Raw genomic sequence first — 23,194 nt, forward strand, 5'->3', positions numbered from 1 at the left:
TTGGAGCTGTGACTCTCACCCACTTTTCCACACCATCTTGACTTCTTGCCAGGGTTTTCTTTGCCAAATTTTGGTGCCAAGCCTGCCAATGATCTCAGACTCCCCAGCTCTCAGAGCCCATTTCTCTCCCATTCCTATTCCAGCTTCGGTGGGTTGGTCACCAGGGCATTAGGGAGACATTTCCTAACCTGTGTATTTTGTCTCCCTGTGCTTCTCACTGAACTTTGCAAGCCCCACTCCTGTCCCTCTACATTTGGTGCTGCTAATTTGAATCTTCCACATTCCATGTACCAAGCAGGGGATGTTGGCTGGGAAAACACTGACGGGATAAAGAATATCCTAGCTTTTGTTTTGGATGTCTGGATCTGGCAACATCCAGCAAGCTGAAGTTGCAGTTGCAAGGAAAGTCCTTCTCAGCCTCAGGCTGGAGCAAACCTGCTGGGGCAGGAGCTTTGAGGGAATGGTGGAAAATGCTTCAACAGCCTCTCAGCTGAGACAGCTAACATCAGAGACATCTTTATCGACAGTTTTTGATCTGGACTTTTTCTTTTCCACTTCATTTGAGGATTTACAACTTGTCCAGATTTGGGCAGGTTTTTGTTTAGACACTTTCCTGACGCAAAGGACAGATTTGTGATGTGTCGTACCCAGTGTCAGATCCAAAGCAGCCTTTCTAGGAAAAGACCTTCCCCCCACACCTTTCCCTGTAAACTTTCTCTCTAAACTGCCCGAGATACTTGGAAACCTTCTGAATATTGGAAACCATATCCAGCCCAGCCCCGACTGCAGCACATATACAACATATGCCTGACCCAGATTTCCACTCAAGGGGGTCAAAGTTTCACAGGGTTATTGCCAACTGGAAATGAAATTTTACGTAGGGAAGTCCTGAGTAACCTTGGTAATGAGAAGAGGTGTGCCCCGTGGTACTCTCCAAGCTGCCAGCCTCCCGCCTGTGCCTTTTCTCACCACTTTATTTACATCAAGGTTGCTTCTGATTGAGCCACTTCCCATTCCCAGTGACAAACTCCTCTCTGGCTTTGTGGCCGGCGAGTTCACCGCCTGATAAAATAGGAGCACACCCGAGGGATCACTCAGAGGGTCAGAGAGCCCAGCTGGCCGAGGCCACGTATGGCTGAAAAATACCGAGCGGTCTGGGGTGTGCTGGTCGGGTTTAACTTTGTAAGCATCAGCTCTTTTTAAATAGTCTGCCTTTTTTATTTTATTTTATTTTTTCCTTTGGAAAGAAAACTGTTGCTGGCGGTGCTGTAATAAGGGAGAAGATAAGGTGTTTGATGCAGCACACGGTGCAAAGCTTGGGGTAATGAAGGAATGGCTATGTTTCGGGTCAGCCTGAGTTCAGGCAGCAAGGTCTAAATAGCTGCCGGAATGGCACCATTTATCATTTCATGCGAGAGAAGGTTTTGGTTGCTAGACCAGTTTATCTATGATCTATGTACCTTTTGAAATCACACTGCTTTATTTACCTTAGCAGAGTAGAGGTTTAGATATAATCTTAAATATTTTTTTTTAGTACACTGCGCGTTTGGGAGGGACCAGATATTGTTATAGCATTATCTTGAAGCGTGAAGGTGTGGAAACACTGTAAAGCAAGGTAAAATATCTGAGACTGAGGTAATGCCTTTGTGTAATCCTCACCTGTCATCGGCTACTTCCTTGTGGTGTTGGAGTGGGATATAACCGTATGGCATTCTTTATTGAGGCAAGGGGTTTTTTTAAGCTGATATGACTTATCCTGTATTTGCCATTGGCAATGTACATATATACGTATATATATGTGTGTGGTCAGTTGCTGTGAATCAACAGATGTGCAAACAACTGATCTGTGTGCCTAAGCTTTTACGGCGGTGACACGTTGTCATATCCCTGCCTACTGGCAATACTAATACACAGTTTTTTGGACTAAAAGAGTTTAAGGTTATAATCCAGTGAATGTACAAAAAATACAATGAATTGGTATACTTCAAGGATACAGACTGGGAAAGCTTTTTGACAGATTTAAGCACCTTTGTAACTCTTCATCTGCAAAGAAAAAGGGGGAAAAGTAGAACTACTGACATTAGACTCTAGGCTACTTTTTGATAATGGTTTGTGCCCCATGAAGTCATCACAAGGTAAAATTGAATCACTTTCCTTATTGAATTTAGTAGCAGAGAAATTAAAGATAGAGGCAACTGGGGGGAAGTGATTAATACAGCAGAATAAAAGAGGATTTAAGCAGAATAATTAACATAAGAGAATATACTTGCTTGAAGACAGATAAAAATGGAAAGTGGTGCAGGAAAGAGGGTCAGAGTTCGAGTTGCATGGCTGCAGATACAGTTGGTCATAAAGAAAGGCTACGAAAATGCCATAAGCAGTGGTTCTGGGGTTTGATCATGTTTTTAAAGTATGCTTTCAAAATAAGCTTTCAGCAATGTCATGGGATTATCTTTTTGCTGTCATGTGTATGCATCATTCAGCTGCAGCTTCCCATATGTGCTGGAACTGTGTGAGCTGGGACTGGGGATGGCACAGGAGATCCCTGCAGCAATCAAGAGGAGAGGAGACTGGAGATTTGAATGACTATTATGGCTGAGAAGAAAGAAAATGTATCAGCACATTTGGGAAGTATTTCAGATGGGGCAAAAACTCCCCCGTGTCAGTATCTGCCCTATAACAAAACAGATTTCTGGCTTAAAGGCTTGAGGCTGGAAGAAGAGAGGTGATGTGCTGGCATATAACTGTTGGTGCTTCTGTAAGAAATTTGTAGCAAAAAGCTTAGGGAGTATGCCAGGTTTATTTAGTAAAGAAGACACAAGGAAGGAAGGAGGAGACCTGCAACACAGAATTCTTCAAAAAGTCCATAATTTTGATTACCGAATGCCTGCCCTGAAATCCTACCTGGAGCAATATTTTGTACTGGATAATGAAGTGTGTCAAAGTTTTTAGGGGAAAAAAGATATTCTTACACTCCTGTAAAAGGTAAATCAGTAAAACTACACTATATAGCAGAATTTCTAAGTTAAATCAATAACCCTACACACTAAAGTAGTGCTTTGTAAGCTAAAACTGCTCTACACATCATACTAATCCTTTGAGAGGGTAGAGAGTTTAGGAGATTGGTTATACCATCTGCAATATCAGTAAAATACAGCATTAGGTTACATATGCCTACTAAGGCAGGCGTCGGTAAATAAGTATGTGATATTAAAAAATGTGACACCTCTAAGTCGGTCTGTGATAGTAGAACGCGCGTGTTGGTGTGTTGCATTTACCTTGCTGTGTATGTGAGCTGAGTGCGAATCAGCCCCCTGGCAGAGCCAGCAGGCCTCTTTAAGCAGTTACTGGTGTGCGGATCAGCCTCTAAGATTAACGCCGTAATGGGAACAGGAGTTGGAGGGCTGACATTAGTTTCCAGAGGTCTCTGGAGTGACTTATCTATAGCTAGAGAGGCTGCATTGCCATTAATTTTTAAATGGTGAATGAGCTGGGCTGAATCCACTCCCTGCTCCGTGCTGCACTGTCCTGGGGATGTGTACAGCAGGAGACGCGGTCCTGGGCAGGCTGGCAAGGGGCTGACTGCTCTCTTCCCACAGGGTTTATTTCCTTAAAAAGGGAAGACTGGGGTTTCCACCGGGTGCCCAGGGGAAATCTAGAGGGAATGTGAAATGAGGAAGTGCATCCTTTAGCCCCGGTGTTGACCAGTCACCGGCGTAGTCTCCTGGGAGGAGAAAGCACCGGCTACTTCTGTGCTGAAGGATGTGATGTGTGGAGCGCCACTGGAGAAGGCACACTCAGACTCTTACACAGACAAATTTTGTTCAGGTTTTACCTTTTTCTCCCGACACCTCTGACCCTCGATTGCTTATAAACAATTCTTCCCCGCTCCTGGGGCAGTACCTGGGTGATGGCAATGAGGCCTGAGCACCAGCCCGCCAGGAGCAGCCAGCCAGCTCAGGCTGGTGTGAGGATCTCCGTGCTGTGGGTCTGTGCTTAGCGTGGTGGAAATCCTGACCCTAAAACCTCACATCCCAGCCATTGCCCACATGCTGGCCCAGTGTCCCTAGAGCAGTGCTTGGCCGAGGCCGGGTTGCTGTCTTGCACTGCAGCTCCTCTGTTTTCTTCTTTGCCTTACCTGTGCGTTTTGTTTGCTGATTCAGGGCAGCCAGCTTTAGCCAAATAATTGGAATTACAATTCTCATAATGGGTTTCTATAGTTTAAGTACATGCATGCAATAAGAATCGTCTCCTTTATTACTCTCAAAGGCACTCACCATCTCTGCGTCCCCCGAAGGGTTATTGGCATTATATTTGAGCCAATTATTCTTATTTAGAAAATTAGACTTATTCATCTACTGTAGTATTTAGTAAGCAGGGTTGGTGTTTTTGCTCTTCCTCTGAACTTCTGCAGCCTACATTTGCTGAGCCAGCTCTGGGAACATATGCACTGCATTCCTTTTTATTTGGTGGGCCTCAGAGTCTAAATTGGGACTTTTGAGCTGCTCTTGAACACTGGGAAACCATATGTGGCGTTGTGTTGTTTGAATGACATTCAAAACCAGAGGGTTTGTGTAAACATGTCATTTAAAATAGAGCTCAGCCAGTGAAGGAACATGTAGCATTGTTCAACCTGTGCGTGAGCACACTGCCGTGCCATGTACAAGGAGGATGAAACTGGGAGAAGAGCGCTGTAGCTTTTCTAAAACAAGAAAGATGAAAACAGGAAGAGTCAAATAAACAAAATTCTAAGTTTTTTTTTTTTCCCCCGCTTCCTCAAAAACTTTTTATGAAGTCAAGCTTTGGGATAATAATTCAGGTAAGGTCCTTACCTGGATTAGTAATCGTTTCAGTTTAGGAGCCAGCTTTTAACAGAGGGGTGGAGGTGACCTGGGACATCTCCATGCAGACTGGTGCTGTTCATCATGTTCCTGAGAGAGATGGAGAATGAGACAAAGAAGCGTCCTGGTGATACCCCATCAGGCAGGATAGCTGAGGTGAGGACATGCTGGGTGCTGCAGAACGGCCTCGCAATGCAGAGTGACTGGAGGGTGACCCAGCAGATGAAATTCAGTGCTGATGAATGCAGAACAGTGCAGAGCAGGAGAAAATCCTTAAGCTGAAATATACAGTGATGGAATCTAAATTATCACTGGGGAAGAAACCTTGGGTTATAACAATTGTACAAAAAGCCTGCTGAATGTCCAGTAGGAATAAGGAAAAAAAAAAAACAAAAACGAATGCTGAATGCTAGGAATTATTGGGAGAGGAGTCATGAACAAAACTGAAAGATCTTTACACTACAATATAAATGTGTGGTGCACTTGACCATTACATCCTTACTCCTTCCTCTCACAAAGATGCAGGAGAAGGGGAGAAAAATACAGAAAACATCAATAAAAGATGTGGGTGACTCCTGTATGGAAAACAGCTAAACTCTTGGGGATTTTCAACCTCCTGTCTGAGCAGGAAGAAAATGAAGGGGCTGTAAAGTCTCGAGTGGCACGAAGAAAGCAAATGGAAAATGACTGTTCACTTTCCCATACCGTGGGAGCCAGGCAGCCTCAAGTGGATGGTTAGGTGACAAGTTTAAAACAAGCAAAAAGGACTTCCCATAGTTGTGAAATTGCCCTGGGATATTGTAGATGCCAAAAGTTCACAATCTGACAATGGTGTTTGGACATATCCCTTAAAGAAAGCTCTCTTGGTGACTCTTGTATACAAAAATGCAGACATTGTGGGGAGCTGGGAAGGCCCAGAGCTTGGGAGGCTGTTGGCACTTGCCAGAGGAGGAGAGAGGATAAATTATGAGCCTAGACAGGACAGTTGACTTCCTCAGCCTCTGAACTGATCCTGTCTGGTTATTCCTGTGTAATTACACCCATCCTATGGCAGGTATTGTCTGAGCATGTAACAAAGGAAGCTGCTGCCCTGAAAAGTCAATTTGAGTTTTTTGAAAAACTTTCAGTGGGAGTCCTTGCAGAAGAGAGAGGCAGAAGAATTATTATTTTTTTTAAAGAATTGAAATGGAAGAAAATACATACTAGGTAAAGTCCTAATTTGTGAAGATATTCTAATACTTTTAGAGGGTGTTTTGATCTAAATACCTGTACAGAGGACAGTAGCATTTCATGTGTGTAACAGTGATGTTGACATCTGGCAAAAACCTCTGACTGGGGATCATCTTTATATCCAGGCACTTGCTCTAGCTTTTCGGAGGGACCGGAATGCAGCTGACCTGAATAAAACCTGTGCATTGAAACACCTGATTTTCTTTTCATTGAGGGTACTGTGATGTGTGCAGTGTATGTGCTAAATACGTTGCTTTCTAGTTGGCTCTCCATGTAATGTTGGATTGCAACAGACTGCTCTCTGTCACACCTGATGACTAAACCTGTCTCACCCACGCCACGGGAAAGTGCTGGTGCATTGAGACTTCTTAGAACCAAGCTTTAGGTTGGCCTCAGATTTCAAATCTCCTGTGCGCTTTTTTTAATATGGCCTCTAACTCAAGAGATACAAGCACAAAAGGATTCCAGGCAACAATTCATCAGATAAGTATTTATTTATTTAACTCAACCTATAGAACTATGCTGGCAATAGTTTCTTCAGAGTTAGACTTCCGTTGAGCAAAAGGCTGTCTTTTAAAGACTGTTTTCTCTTTTTCAGGCATCTGCACTGAAACATTCTGGATTTCATTGGGCATGGTAAGAAATTCCCTCTTAATTACAGAAAAAAAAAAAGAAAAAGAGCTGTCTGTTTTCTTTACCTCCTGATACGTTCAAAGTGGAAGTACAGCTTCAGAAACTGGATGCATTTGGTTTATATTGTGCATTTTAAAACAGGAGGGCAAGACATAACTAAAGCAAACATACATTGCAACCATGTGGGACAGTGTTTACTACTGCAGTACCTACAAGTGGGTTAGAGTTGGCTACAAGCTGGGGCTGGGGGCCCAGCAGAAATTGTGGAGCATCTGTCTGTGTGATGGAGACAAAGGTTTTGTTGGTGATATATTTTTTTAACTCTACATAGTAGTCATCTTTTCAATGGTTTTAGTGAGCATACAGTTGAATACTTGATATTATAAAGGTAGCCCAGCAGACCACTGGTTACCAGAGCATGGACAGGCCAGGCAATTGGGGAAGATGCACTGCGCTGTGAGGGAAAAAGCCTGTAATATTTCTAGAAATTGAACCTTCGATAGATCTAAATGTTGCTGAAATACAAAGTAGTTCAATCTCATTGAGACTAAGGCTTTAGTCTTGCTGGCACAGCTGTGTCAGGAAGGGATTTATTATATTTTTGTCATCATTGCTATGCTAGCAAAAGCCCTAATATATATGAAGTTACACTAGAGGGAAAAAGGATTTTTTTTCTCAGACAACTTAATTTGCTCATGGAAATGATGTAAAACTGTACCTGCAAAAGGTTTTTTTTTCCTAGTGTAAATTGTCTATGCTTGTATAACTGTAGCAATAAACTATTACAAGAATCTACAAGGGCTTGCTGAAAAGAAATAATCTATCTGAAGCTAAAGATAACAAACAATTCTCCGTATTAAATTGGCTAATTCTTATAACTGGAGATGGTGTGTGAAAAGTAAATACCAAATCCAAGGATGCCACAAGTTCTGTTTTTTTTTTTTTTTTGACCATTCCTCTCAACATGTGCACATTTTTGCCTGAAGTTCAAGCCGAGAAAAATTCAAGACAGCACCATGCAGTTTTTTCACCTTCTTGGGCATTTATTGTCTCTGAGCAAAAATAGGTAGTACCGATGGGGCTGGAGAAAGTGAGTCCCAGTGAGCCTGGCTTCCTCTTGAGGAGTACCACTTCCTTGGGCAGCGCTGAGGGAGGCTCTCTTTCAAGGCTGCCTCCCACATCTGTATACTGGGCTTGAAGCCAAGCCTCTCTTCTGTAAAGAAACCTTGCTAAAATTTCTCATTTCATGCCCCTTTATGGAGAGAGAGAGTGCATAAGTGCAAGAGAGACAGAGAAAGATGTATGTGCCAAGCGTGTTGAGAGAGCATGGCAGAGAAGGCTCTTGATTTCGCGTGTTTGGGGACAAAGGGGCAGCAGGGACAGAGAAGGCTTTACATTAATTAGCACTGTATTTGCCATCCCTTCCTCCCACCTCAAAAGTGATAAATTCTCCTCTCCCTCTTCAAAATGCATCTATTTCTTTCAGACAACTGTTTATGTTTGAGTCCTTTGAACTAGCAGAGGCATTTGAAATAAATGCGCTCTTAAATGTGCCTCCTGCCTGCCTCTGTCTCGTCTGCATATGGACACTTAAAAGCGTTGGAGAATATGTCTTACATATCTCAGAAATATGCTAAGTTCACAGTGGTGGCACCCGATACAGCTTTATTCTTCCCTCCCCCTTAGAGTACAGTGGGATAGCTGCTGTATTATTTGATAAACAATCACCAATTAGGCGCTCCATTCCCTGCTAATTCAGCAACTGCTCTCCAGGGCCTCTGGGCAGCTCGTACGCCAGTTCGTGTGCTCACCCCAGGTAGCTCTGAACTGAAGGAGTTCCCTTAATTGTTTTTGCTGTTGTGTCTGTTTAAAAGGTTTTACAGCTCCTTTTGCTAAGCTAGGTGGTGTATTACAAATGCATGCTTGCTGTCTTAGTTTTCCCAGCAAGCCCTTAACAACACGAGTAACGTAATCCCAAAACATGATGCTGTGTCAGTCTTTTCTAGTTTGAGGTACTCATGGGTGTCCTCATGCCCCACTGCCCTGCTCAACACCCAGATGAAAGATAAACAAGATGGCATTCACCTGCTTATCACAGAGCCATGCAGGACAGGGAGCCAAAGTAGTTTTCTGTGCTGATAGATGTTGAAGGCTCTTGCAAGTCCCGTTGGGCAGCAAACTGAATGGAAGAAGTTGTCTCTCTGCTAACATTTGCTCCTTATTCTTTTGTCTTACAGGAGCCCAGTGACGACTGAAATCTGCTGCTGAAGCAAATTCTAGAGGAGGTGTCAGAGCTGTGCCTATGGCTTCTTTGCACATAAATGTTATTGTGTGTTTGTTTGAACGTGGTAGGATATTTAATGTATTACAGAAATACATTCTGTACACCCAGACTCAATGTCAGTGTCACCGCAGACCCTTTCTTCCAAACATATTTCCTTCATTTGAGGCTTAACAATTAAACAAAAAACCCACAACAAATCAAAACAAACAAACAAAAAAAGCACACCCCCAGACCTTGAGAAAATGTAATTTCCTATGAAACATGTACCTTACTGTCATCTTCTGGGGGAAGAGAATACTATTGTATCCACTGTTGTTGTAAGTGAAATATGGTGTACAGCATGCTAAATATCTGCTAAGTCAAATGTCAGTGTGAACCCAGAAATCCTCACTAGAGGAAAAAATAAATATTTTTATTTTCTCTAAAAGCTTTCCTGTAAAATTCTTCTAAGGATCTTCTTCATGAGACAACACAAAACAAACAGACGGGCACCCCCTCTTCATTTCCCAGCCTGGTGACAGGATTGTTGGGACTTTTGGCCAAGTGCTCTGAAAATATTCTGAGTCTATAAAAAATGAAGCCCACCTTGTTAACCAAGGATATGCCTCATCTGTGTTGAGCAGGAAACTTGGATAATAGATGTTTCTATTTAAGGTCACACTCTTAGCCCTGTATTGTTACTTCCAAAGAAGCTGCGAAGACAACTGAAATGAACCTTCACTGCTCACAAGGCCAGGGCAAAGAGCTGCACAAAGCTGTTTACCTAAAGTAGTTCCTTGTTTTTTTTCCTTTCCTTTCATATGCAATGACATCTTGCCTTTTGAAGTACATGCCATTTTTTCTGCATTATATTACCTGCGCTTCAGCATTTTCATTCTGATTTGTATAATTATTTTTTTCTTCTACAACACTCTTGATTTTCAAGCATATATTTTTTTTCCCAGCCTTTCAAATGGGTTGTTTGGCCTCTGTATACATAATTTTCTTGATTTGTATTGAAGATTGTAGAAGAAAGCTGATAACCTCAGCGTCGTGTTTGCAGTACAGTGCGTCATCATGTAACCAGACTAAATAGCAAGGCATTATTCACAAGGAGGTGAGGTTATATTTGCTGCTGCTAAGTTCTTAGCTGTTCAGTCTTAACACTGGGTGCCTGGGTTTCTTTTTATGGAGTGCCTGTTTACTCTTGTGTATTTTTATAGAGTAAAAGGCTGGTGGGGAGAATGAGGGTGTTATGTGCAGTGATGTTATAAATAACATTGGCTCTCAGATTATTTGCATTATACCTTCTTGCCAGAATGTGTAACATTAAATAAATAAATAAAATGTCTTATTTAAGAAAATAAAAGAAAGAAAAACAAACAAGAGAAACAACCACACGCACACAAAACAAAACTGCAGCACAATGGCATGGATGAGAGATCTAAAGGAAATGCTGGGGAATATATTTCTTGGGGAGTATTCCCTACCTAGTTAATAACCCAGACAGAAGATTGCTTACTCCTCCCACAGCCTCAGATCAAACAGAATATTAAAGCCTTAAAGATGCTGGCGTAAGGAAGAAGGAGGGTTACTCAGCACCCATCATGCTCAACTGACAGGCAAATGGGGAGCACGCTGGGAGCAGAGCCACTCTCCTGCCGGCGAGATGGTGACTCCAGGGTGGATGTGATGAAATGCAGCTGTGATGGAGAAGGGGAGGCAGACACATAGGGTTTGCTGTTCTTCTCCTTTCGCTCCGTGTGCTGTGTACTTTGGGGTAAATAAACAAAAAGTGCTTACATCTGAGCAACATTTCAATCGCCGTGGTGGTATTTGGTTAAATAATGAGACATTCAACAGCGCTGCAAACTTCTGAACAAAGGAGGTGTGCAGGTCAGGGATCTGGGGGAGAGTATTGCCGTTCCTCCTGCCAACCGTGTGTGTGCTCACATGGGACAAAGCTGCCGAGGTCCCAGCCCTGCTGCTGCAAGCGAGGAGGCAGAGCAGAGCAAGTCAGGGAAGGACTGAGTCCCGAGGAAGCAGAGCTTTTGTTGTGAGGGCTGTCTGACAGACTTCGGAGTGTGGCTATGCATATGTTTTTTTTTTCAGTGCTGAAATCTCATTGGGAAAGTATAATAACACCACTGCGTCCTTGTAATTTTATGGCATTTTTTATTATGGCTATCATTTACAATAACCTTGCTGTCATGTTGGCCTCTAGTCTGGCTTCAGTAGTTTCCGACTCTCCCTCCAAGATGATGGAAGTGAAGTTGGACCATTTCATACGTGCTAAGTCTTCTTTTCTCCTCTCCTTCCTTCTTCCCAAATGGTGGTTGTGTCAGTGGGATTCTTCTGGCTTGTTCTTTCCCTGCGCCCATCCTCAGAGGCACACAGTATCTGGGTTTCCTTTCCTCAGAGTAAGGCTAAATACAACTCCTTGACAGAGCAGCCTCCTCAGTGCAGCAGAGATCGTGGAAGACAGCGTCCTGCTCGTTTTTCCCATTCTTCATGCACTCCTGATTCCCATCCTCTATCAAAAACTGAAATTCCTGCATGGCAGCCATTTGTTGCTTAGCTACTGGGCCTGGCCAGTGCTCTTGAAGATGGCAGTACAACACCTGGAGGGCTGTAAGGCAAGAGGAGTCCTTGAAGGACTTCTAGAAGAACGGGACACATTTGGGATCCCAGAAATAATGCAAAAACAGCAGTGGCCCTGCACGGGTGCGTGGTAAGTCTGGGAAGGAGAGCAGGGCACTACTGGCACTAGCAGGGCCCTGGGAGAAGAAATGCTTCGGCGAATGGCTGTGACGAGTGCTCCAGCAGCAAACCTCTGCTAGACTGATTGGTCCCATATGCCAGGGGACTTTGATTTGTGGCTGGGTTTAGCAGTGATCTGAGGTTTGTGTCTCTTCAATAAATTCTGCTGAAAACAGAGCTTCGCCTGTGAACCAGCTACAGGCATAGTTAGCTAATTCAGTGATGTGTTTAAGTAACACATTGCATCTGGAGCTGGCAACCAGCTTGAAATCCTCATTTAGAAACAATAGTAAAGCACCAGAGAGATTATGGCACGATGTAGTCCACCAGCGTGTATTTTACAATGCGAGCTGACGTCTCAGTGATCTCCTAGAATAGAGACTGTGCTGGAGGAGCTGTGAGTAATTGCAAACCAAATGCTGCGAGCGGCCGCTCTGTGACAAAGCTCCGGACAAAGGATTTCAGCAGCTACGATGCTGTGGAGTCAGAGGCAGGATGCTGTTATGGCTGCAAGCTGGGGAGCAGAGGAAAAGCAGAGGGTTAGCCTAATCTGCTATAGTAGAAGGAGACTGAAGTTTGGATTTGGACATCTGCAAATTGGCGGAGATTCTTGTTGTTAACCCATTTGTTACTGGAGGGCTGGAGCAGGAAAGTAACAAAATCTGTAGTGGAAACAATTACTTGGTCTGTTCAGAAGCAGTACAGACTATGAATACTTTCAAAGAACTGTAAAGTTGTCTGGAAAACAGGCAGGACAGTGGCAGAGAGAGATTGAATAGAAGAGGGGAATAACGCGGGTGAGACTGGCTGGGAGGGAGAGCGGGAGCAGTCCTGCAGGATCCAGAGGAGCTGAGTATGGGAGATAGTGGGGGCACTTGCTCCAATTACAGCCATGATCAAAACCCAACTGCAATATTAGGTTGCTTATCATTCAGGAAAACTGAGATATTGAATAACTGGGAGGGTATCACAGAGCTTTTTGTGTAAAGCCAGTGCCGGAGGTCTCGGCTAGAGCACAGCATGCAATGGTGGCCTCCCCTTCTCAAAAATGACGGAGCTGAAAGAAGGGCATTAGGAAAAGGGTGACAAGAGTATTCAAGAGCTTGGGAAAACTCCCAACCAAAGGGAGGCCAGACCTTTTACCTCAGAAGATCCAGAAGAATGGAAATTGTACGGGCTGGAGGAGGCTAAATATGTTGGAGAGGAGCGGTCAGGAACATCCCCTATTCTCTTACTATGGCACAGGCCCACAGGGACACTGTATAAAACTTGACAGCTGTTCAAAAAGATACTACCTGGGGCTAATCGGGGAGGTGATCCTAACATTTGAAAATTCATGTCATAAATTCAACTGTAATAAGGTTTTAAGAGGAGGAAAGGATGGGTTACGGCTACAGTCCTTACAAAAGCCTAACTCCTGACAAAAGTGCATCTTCAGAGGGGCTGTTGCTTAGTTACTTCATGCTCCAGTTTTTAAACTGTTACTTGAATTTTACCTGATTCATCCTTCTGAAATCCTGTTTACATTCTATAAGAGAAGTTAATAATTCAGTGTACTGTGCTCATTTATCCAAAATAAAAAAAAAAAAAAAAGAAGCCTTTGATAGAGATGTCTAGTGCTTGTGCTATTACAGTGCCATTCAGCTACTGTGCAACTTCCACATTTCAAATCTCGTTTCTAATGTGCGGTATTTCATGATTCTAATTTATGTGCTTTGGAAAAAAAAGCTGTGCGTTTCATTGCTTAATGAGCTGGCCTAAAGCCACTCGCTTAGGTATTATATGAAACAAATGTGTGTGTGGGGGGGGGGTGTTCGTATGAATTTATAGAGAAACATCACAGGGTGTTGTTTGGTAGGATGCAAAAAGAACAAGGCTCATTTTTTTCAGTGGCTTTCATGACGTCCTTCTTTCAGAGGCCTATGTAGATGGCTCTTTCCCCAGTGGGTCGTAGCTCCCATCACAGTGTCAGAAAGATGACTGCTGCTTTGAGAAACTGTTTATCTGAGAACTGTTCCTCATCCTTTTTCCCTTCCTTTCCCAAATATTCGGTCACTGCTCCGGGTCCACACACTCCCTGTGCCATGGCAGTGCACGAGTTAAGTCTTCCTAGAGGCATGATGCAGCTCTGAAGTGACGTGGCTGTTGCTGAAACTTGCTGGAGAGCATAGAAGCTAATGCAAGGCCTTAGGTATTTTGGCACTCCTTGGAACACAGATACTAATCTAAACATCCATGTGCCCTTTGTATCGATCTGAAGTATATGGAGACATCGAACAGCTGATCTCTGGAAAGATCTGTCACACAAAGCCTTCCCTCTGCTCAGCTTGCTCTAAACAGCCCTCGCAAAATTAGATATATATTTTTAAATAAGGCAAACAGAAATCCTGCAGCCTAATTCTTCCCCCTGACAGAAAGATTTTTCCTTTTTTTTCTTTTCTTTTTTTTTTTTTTTCTTTTTCCTTTATTTGTAAAGAAACATGAATAAATTAATTAGATTTTTAAAAAATGCAAATATTGTTAAGGACTTTCTCAGGCTTGTGAAGAGAGAAGTGTTTATTTTAGAATGGTGTATTTTTTTCCAGATAGAGATCAATTACTAAATTATTCATTTCTCCCTTTTCTCCATTTTATTGCAGGTCTCATTCCTAGGTGGCTGTGATGATTAATGGGATGTGCTGGGTTAATACCTTGTGTTTGGGTACTCACATGATAGAAGCAGCTTTGTGCTAAGCTTTTAGTGGGGGTGCAAGATTGGAAGATATTTTGAAGGCGGCCAATTGGCCATGGCACTTCCACTTCTCTCAATTTAGCCATAAATCAATTGTGAATGATTTTCCCACAGTAATTTTTCATACGGTTTGAACTTGCGTAATGAACATCCCTGTCCCGGAGTGAAACTGTGATTTTTCTAGATCTTGTTGAAGACATGATCAAGATTTATGAAGGGTGACAATGTAAATCCATTACATTTTCCTTTCCCTCTTTTGTTTGCCTCTCCACCTCTTCTCTTCACCTGGCTCCTTCCTTCCTTCCTTCCTTCCTTCCTTCCTTCCTTCCTTCCTTCCTTCCTTCCTTCCTTCCTTCCTTCCTTCCTTCCTTCCTTCCTTCCTTCCTTCCTTCCTTCCTTCCTTCCTTCCTTCCTTCCTTCCTTCCTCCCTCCCTCCCTCCCTCCCTCCCTCCCTCCCTCCCTCCCTCCTTCCTTCCTTCCTTCCTTCCTTCCTTCCTTCCTTCCTTCCTTCCTTCCTTCCTTCCTTCCTTCCTTCCTTCCTTCCTTCCTTCCTTCCTTCCTTCCTTCCTTCCTTCCTTCCTCCCTCCCTCCCTCCCTCCCTCCCTCCCTCCCTCCCTCCCTCCCTCCTTCCCTCCCTCTCTCCTTTCCTCTCTCTCCATCTTTATCATTGACTTAAGTGAAGCTGCCCATGCTGAGTAACCTCTCTGTCTGCTGGTGGTGCCCTTTGCACCACCACAGCAAGCCCACTTGACAATCACACTGGGATACAGCATTTGTGTATTGGGTAATATTCTGCAACATCGTGTTTCTGTCTTGCTTGGTCGGTAGATGTAATGCTGAATTACAGCTTATTTGACCTAGGGCAGAGGACTTTTCCTTGACCAGGTCCAGCTAGGTCTTCAGAAATGTTTGTCAAGTCACGTGTAAATAAGCACCTTTGTTTTTTATCCAGTAATAAATACACACACAAGCAAAACCATTTTGTCTGTAGTCTGCCTGAAATTAAGTTGCAGACCGCATCTGGCCGTTGGTCCAGGAATTCCTTGTTCCTGTATTACAGTGTCTGATAGTAGTTGAAAGAGAGATTTTTTCGGAAATCATTTTGCAAGTGACTCTGGAGAGACAATGAATGTAAATTCTTGCAGACTTACAAAGACTGCAGTCGGAATATTGAGTGAAACTCAAAGAGCAACATAGCGGTTCTTCTTCACATCACAGGCTTCAGAGAGTTAGTATTCAAAAGAATGTGGGAAATTGGGTCATTTTTGTACAGTAGAGAAAAGATCTGAGGTTACCAACTCTCTTGCTGTAACGATGCAGGAACTCTAAGTCTGGATTAGCAGGAAACCTGAGCAGGATTTTTCTCTGCATTTAACATGAAAATTGAATAAATTTTATTTAACTCAAGGAATGAAATTCTGCCACCATAGAAATTGATGCCAAAATTTCCATTGGCTTTTTTGGGGAATAGGATGTCACCCTACCAACATAAAAACAAAGTGGACTCTTTAGGTCTTAAAGCCAGTTATTTCTTTCAGAATGTACTTGTAAGATTTTTTGGAATATCTTGTTTTTAGATTAGCAGTTCACTTTTCTCACTTGGAATTATTTTTTCTGCCTTTTAAAAATGGCTAAAATTTACCTTTCAGTAATTAATGCCTAGAAGGACACCTTAAAAGAACTGAGGGTCACACAGAGGTGGAGTTAATTAGCATCAAGTAAATACGTACTCACTATCTTTCCTGCATGGGGTTTGGATTTTTATTCCTCTTCCCTTCCCCTTCTATTTTTGGTGAATAATACAAGTGGGAGTTGTTGTAAGAATTTTATAGTCCCCGAATAGTTTTCAGAGTTTATGGGATAGTATTTTATAACTACACTCTGTAAGCAGTGGTGTCTTTCGGAATGGCCATGAAATGTTATAGTGGAGATTTCAAAAAGACAAGATCTTGGCATAGGTTTCTGCAGGGAGAAAACATGACTTAGGGCTGGTTTGGAGCTTGTTGCATGCCAGGGATGGCCCCATGGGCACCTTGGATTGTAGACTTATGGGTCTATGTCAGCAGGTAGGAATCAGTGGAAGTAAGAGTGGCCTGCAACAGGCCACCGTGAGTGAAAGGCCAGGTTGCCCATGCCCTGACTGCAGCAGTAGAAAGTAGTGGATGTCTCAGTGGGCTTCTGTTCATGTCTTGTCCTTACATTTCCCCAGACCTGGGAACTTCCAGAGGATACTGGAACAGTAGAGAAAAAAATAATGGAAAAGCAACATCTCGTAACTTTCTCCATGACAGAACTCTGAAGAAAGTCCTTCTTTATCCTGTTTTTCACAAAACCTGGGTCTCAGCAGCCTCACTGTTAGAAATCAGTGCAACCTGCAGACAATTCAGCTGGCACTATTTTCACATGGAGCATGTAAATAGTTAGTACATAAGTGACGTGCAAGAAAATCAGACTGGGAAGATGCTAAAGGAAAATCAGGGAGTTAAAGAGGCTGTAAGATAGCATGATGCATGGCTTTCACTGCATTTTATTCTTAATTATTCTTGCTGCTACTTTGCCCTTCCAGCATCTCAACATGCAAGGCAGACCTACTTTATCCGGTGTGAACGGCTACTAAGTTGGATGTTCATTTCTTCTCTTTATATATCTGTTTCTTCTAACAGCCCCAGGCCAACATTTTGTTAGTGTAGAATTTGCCCAGGAAAATAAAGTAAGCTTTGGCAAGGAAAAAAAAAATCTAACAGTATAATAGCTGTGTAAGTTTAAAGGCATAAATTGATGGTTCACATAAAGATTATAAGACATTTTGGTTGCAGGCTGTTAACCATGCTGCCAGTACATTACAGAAGTCTAGCTTGCAGTTGTCAGCATTTCAGAGTTTTCCCCACTAATTCATTACTTTGTTCTCATCTGGAAGATGTAGCATGCAACTACAGCTTCCTGCATTATCATTTTTCGTATGCTTCAAAATTGTAACCAAAAATGTTTTGTTACCCCAAAATACCTGAGACTCCATTCCTTCGGTTGAATGCCGACACCAATTATAAAATTACTTGGACGTTCAGTGGGCTGACAAAGCAAAAGCTACGTCCAGATTTAAAGGCCTGATGAGAAGTCACGCTGCAAAATATAATGCTTTGAAAAATACAGGCACCTCTTTTCCTATGCATGAAACCAAACATAAAACAAAGTATTGCTGTGTTTGTCATACGAAAAGATGGACTTTTCTGTATTATCTCGTAAAACATATTTTTCCTGTTCCTAAGAGGAGCAGATTAAGACATTTGAACACCTCAGCTAGACTTCTTAGAGGTTGGCTGGAAGTTACCGAACATATGGTGTTTTGGGTAAACAGAGAGCCACTAAGAAGATATTTGAAATCTTTTGGAATATATAAGCCAATCAGATCCCCACTGGGATCTGACACTATTGCATGGGGCTCAGAGCATGTAACTAGTGCTTAACCAGACCTAAAAAGGGAAGCGAGCAGCCTGAGCTAATTCTCTGGGTTCCCCCTGCAGTCAATGAGTTAAGGAGGTAAATTCATTGCACTTAATTTAGACGTCTGTGCAGGAATTAAATAAATCTTCAGCTGCCTGTGTCCTCACTGATTAAAACAGGAGTTGGCTGGTTAGTTTAGAAAGCATGCCCTAACCTGGAAATAAAGTCAGCCAGGTGAGTCCCATCCCAAATACATTACTTCCCTGCAATGGGGTCTAGGCGGAGCTGTTGTCAAATAAGCTCCTATTTGTGTCAAGCCACAGTTGTTACCTGCTGCAAATTGTATGGAACCTGCTGTCTGCAGCACAGAAACAATGTTCAGGGCAAGGGATGTCCAAAACAGAGGACAGGGAATGGGTTCTGGGGGTTGTTTTTCAGGGAGCCAAGGGGCGGCAGCATCTGAAAACTGTTGGGAAACCCAACCCATGGGGCTGGAGCTGGCAGCTAGCACTGAGCCTAGCAGCAAGGCTGCTTGCTGGAGAGGCTGGAGCAGATGAGTTTAGCACACCCTGTTCCAGATGGAGGTTCATGGGCTGTCTGTTTTGCTCTGTTGAAGAAAAAAAAAGAAAAAGATGAAGGAAATACCCAGTGTTTGCGCTTTCCTTTCTGTTTAGCCACTGCCACTAAGGCAAGAGCTTGGAGGGACTGGGATTTCACTGGAGGGGTACAAAGGAAGGCTGCTGATGCGTGTTATAGGGCAGTGCTGGCAGCAGGGACCGGTGCTGTTCCTATTAAAGCAGTACTCTCATCGACTTCAGTGGCAGCTGATTTAGGCCTATATTGAAGCTTGCTGTTACCAGAAATTGAGACAACAGCAGTGGATGTTGTGTTTGGATGTGGTGTGTTTTCAGGACAAACAGAAATAAGCAATATTTAGCATACCTTGATTTCCCCTCCCTCCCCCCCTTTAAAACTAGCTGTTTCGAACAGCAAGTTGCATGCAGGAGTCCTACAGATAGTGGGAAAAATGCTTGCAGGTTTTAAAGCCCTCCCTTAGCAGTAGGCTTGCAGTAGAAGTTCCTATTTAAAGCAGTTGTTCCCCACTGCATCTAGAAAAGGCACAAAACCAATATGTCAGATGAAACTAGTTTTTTAGCCCCTCTTTCTGATATCGTAGACTGGTCTTAGAGGTCTGTAACATCATATAATGATAAAAGAAAGGTGACCTTGTTGCTTTCCCTCCCTCTGGCTTAGCAGATGCTGGGATATCTTTGTGCAAACGCGGTGAGTTCACCTGCTTGCAGGATGTGCCACGGCTCGGGTGCAAGGGGCTGTTCTGAAATGGGCTGATACTGATAGCAAAAGTCATCTAATTTCTACAACTAATGTGAAGGTCTGCAGTGTATGCATAGCATGCTTATCTACAGTCTTGATGGATGATGTTTTCCTCCTGGACAATTGCTTGAAAAGTATTGTACTTCTGGAAAGTGTTTCTCTAGGGAACAGTTATGTTTAGCTCACCAGAAATGTGATGGATCATCAAAAATCTCATAGTACTCCATTCTAACTTTTTCAAATGCACCGTGCTTTCTCCTTTGTCACCAAACCCATCCCTTAACCTGAAAGGAAGATAAGATGCTAAATTCACAAGGACTTTATGGTCTCCAGAATTTGATGCGTATCAGCTCTTTGGGGAAGTTTTATGAGAGAGAAAGAATCTGGAGAACAAAATAGCTGATATGCCACAGATTATGAAGACTGTCTAAAAAGTCTTTCCATTATATATATATAATGTAAGATATATATTTTTCTCTTTATTTATCACTGTCTCTGAAAACACAACAATCAGATCAGCACTAAAAGTTTTTTATGTCATTTATTTGGCAAGCTAACACGCTGCCTAATTTCTTGTTTCTTTCTGGGATGACTGAGAAAATGGCAAAAAGCCATCCTCAGAAGCAGCTGATCTTGGCCAATATGTTAGACCCTCTCAGTTGGACTCTAGACTAGAATACGGCAGAGATTACTTTTGTGTTGCTAATGGATGATTTCTTAGTCATAGCTCATAGACAGATTTATTTCTGGCCTGTCTAGAATATTTGACATTGTGGATAACGCATTGCAGCTGATATGCCTTGAAGATCTTGTAAAGATGGAAGCAAATGATATGGATTCAGTCCAGCTTCAGTGACTGAACCTTAGTGCATAGCTGCAACTCTTCCCCTGGTATTCTTTGTAAAAAAAAAAAAACAAAAACAAAAAACAAACAAAAAACAAAATAAAATTAAAACTACAAATGCTATCCTCTGTCCTGCCTTGGTACAACTACTATGAGGGAAACTAACTGTACCGTAGCATGTATAGGCATCTTTGCACCTGACAAAGAAAATACGGGACTCCTGACAATTCCCATGGCTAAGCTGAAAAAATACTCGGCTAAAAGAAAATCAGGCTAAAACCAGACTCTGGCAAAATAAAAGGAATGGAGAGGAAAAGCTAACATTTCCAAGATGAGACAATACATAACATCATCAGTTGCCCATGAAACTATTTCAAATATCTCTAATGTCATGAAAGATGTAGTTTCCCTTTTCCTCCTTAGATCATGGACAATCAAGTAGCAGTTACTCCCAAAATGTTCCCTCCCTCCTCTTTGCAGATTTTCTGCAGACAGATAATATCTTGATAGTGTTCAGACCTATCTTCAGCTCAGGTCGTGTTCTGTTATGAATTGAAAATCTGGTCTCTAGGATGTCAAACTACTTGTTTAAGTTCTCTGCATAAAAGTTGGCCATCAATAATATGCTTTGATCACTCTTTTGTTTTCTGTAAAAAATGGGATTAGGTTGTTAATCAAGCTTTATAAGGCTTAGGTGAAGAAACTGTCATTCTTTTTATATAATAACCTACAATAGCATCAAGTATTTACCCGCTGGGAGAAATGAAAATGGAAGCATAATATTCAGATGTCCAGCTCTCAGTTTCGTAATTGTCTTTTAGAGATCAAGCTCACGATAAATCATCCTGAAACTGCTTTGAATAATCCACCTGTCCTTAACAATAATTCCCCTAGTAAGAGGCCAAAGTTGTCCTTAGCCAAGGAACTGCAAAGAGGCTTGTGAAGCTGGAAGATGGGCTGGTGTGCACATTTCTGGGGCAGCTTTACCTGATGGATCGCTAGTTTTCTGTTCCTTCATAGCCTCTCAGATGGTGCTATACTCCAAGGAACTTTGTGTTACCTGTTGCTTAAGTGCATTTTACATGGTAGATCAAAAGATCACGTAAAGGTGTAGTTGTAGCTTATAATGATTATTTATTACTGCTGTCACTCATATTGCATATTTCCCTGCCATTCTGTTTCCTTGCCATACCCCATCAAAGCATAACAGATTTAAACAAGCAAACATTTTAAATACATTTGGATGATTTAAAAAGATGTATGATTACATTCTGAATCTTAAATTAACACCCTTGAGTGAGATGAATTGAGGTTCTTAGCTTTTTTCTCTCTTTCCTGTCTCTCTTCCTAACCCTCCTCCCCCCCACTGAAACATGCCCTATAGTTAAGTGTTGGGTCCAGTATAAAAAGGCAAATGTTGAAGAGTGAAAAGAACCCACTAAACTACTAATGTTAATTTCAGACTGTAATGGAACAAAAGCACACAAGGGATTTTTCAAAAATGTGTTATTTTTGTGAATTAGCTTATTTTTTCCCCCTCATCATGGTTTCACTGTAAACAAACAAGCTATTAAATAGGTGACTAAAATGAGATGTCTCTCACAAAGCCATGTAGGATTTCTGTTCCTTGTATGTATCTCTCTTGTACGATATTTGCCCTACATCGGTCCTCTTGTTGCAACACGCATTTCCTAGGAGCAGTGCGTGAAGTTTCCTTCCTCTTGTGAAAAACTAAGCATATTTTCATTAATCTTGAGTTATTAACTGGTGATATATAAGGAACAATTTCTATTACCACTGAATCCTAGAAGAGATCCATTGTGGAAAGCTGTTCAAAGTCCAGGGTGAACTTTTCAAAGGCATGTGCTTTTAGAGGGAGCTGGAATCCTATCATCCCATGATGTGTCTTTGAAACTCTCCCCAATGTGCCTAAGACCATGTGTGTGACTGTGTGCCTAATTTGTGAGTAGTCGTAATGATCATACAGTAATAGGCATGCAACTGAGCCTACGTTTTGTTCCTAACTCCAAGTGCCTTTAGCTGAATTTTCAAAGAGGCTGAATTCTTACATCTGCTACTACTTCAGTGGAGCTGTAGGTGCTCTGGGACTGAAAATCAAGTTAGTGACATACTGAAAAATTAAAGCGGAGGTACATATGAGTCAATCACATATCTACTGTTCGTTCGTAAGTTAGACTTACGAACCAAATCTTTCTGAGTTTAATGGAGACTACTGACATAGTCTTTCAGGAAGACTTTTCAATTTGAGAACTTGCTTTTTCTCTCCTTATCACCCAAACTTCAGCCTTACCTAATTAGTATTTTCATTCACCGGTCATTACTCCCATTTTATTTATTGGCTTAGTCATCTGGTAGGTCCAGAGCTTGGTGGATGTTCCGTTTTCTTTCTTCATACTGCATGTTTATTTGCAACACTTCTGATCTTGGTTTCAGATGGCCTGTAGGCTAAGCCATAGTTACATCCTCTAGGCTGATATTCACTTTTAATATGTAGAAAAAAAAATAAAAATGAATAAAGCTTGATATTCAGCCTGAGTCTGCAAAAAGTGTTCTTTCCACTAATGTTTTTCGTATTTTGTGACTATTAATACATGTTCACTCTTATGCACATTAGTCATTCCATTAACCTGTTGGAAATACTGGTATGTACAGTTAAATGGGTATCTTCATGTTTGCAGGTAAAAGCACTTTCTTTGAATTTTTTTTTTTCTCCAGTTCCAACTTTTATAAATCATGTTACACTTCAAAAATATCATGATGTTGGCTGAAAAAAAAAAGGGACTCTAAAACAAAATGTGCATTCTTTTTATTTGTCTTCTGTTTTTTGATCTTTTATCTTCAGCTTAGTGATGTTTTCAAAACTCCCCTTTTCAATAACGAAGGCTAAGAGCATCTGGGTTTTTATTTTAAAGTAAAAAAAAGGAATTTTTACAGATACCTATCACAGAATCACAGAATCACAGAATTTCTAGGTTGGAAGAGACCTCAAGATCATCGAGTCCAACCTCTGACCTAACACTAATAGTCCCCACTAAACCATATCCCTAAGCTCTACATCTAAACGTCTTTTGAAGACTTCCAGGGATGGTGACTCC

The 23,194-nt window shown here is 42.0% G+C and overlaps 1 protein-coding gene and 1 long non-coding RNA gene across 10 annotated transcripts in view; both read left to right on the forward strand.

The window, feature by feature from the left end:
• The window catches only part of LOC137852574 (uncharacterized), a 41,780-nt gene extending 32,365 nt beyond the window's left edge, over positions 1–9,415 (forward strand). Inside the window, exons 2-3 of the long non-coding RNA XR_011093939.1 lie at positions 6,670–6,707; positions 8,942–9,415. This is a non-coding gene — a long non-coding RNA (uncharacterized lncRNA). The remainder of the gene's footprint in view (positions 1–6,669; positions 6,708–8,941) is intronic.
• RBMS3 (RNA binding motif single stranded interacting protein 3) overlaps positions 1–23,194 on the forward strand; it is a 697,130-nt gene that overhangs the window by 33,791 nt on the left and 640,145 nt on the right. The gene's annotated exons all lie outside the window — the stretch shown is intronic.

Source organism: Anas acuta, chromosome 2 (assembly GCF_963932015.1).
Source record: "Anas acuta chromosome 2, bAnaAcu1.1, whole genome shotgun sequence".
Lineage (NCBI taxonomy): Eukaryota > Metazoa > Chordata > Aves > Anseriformes > Anatidae > Anas > Anas acuta.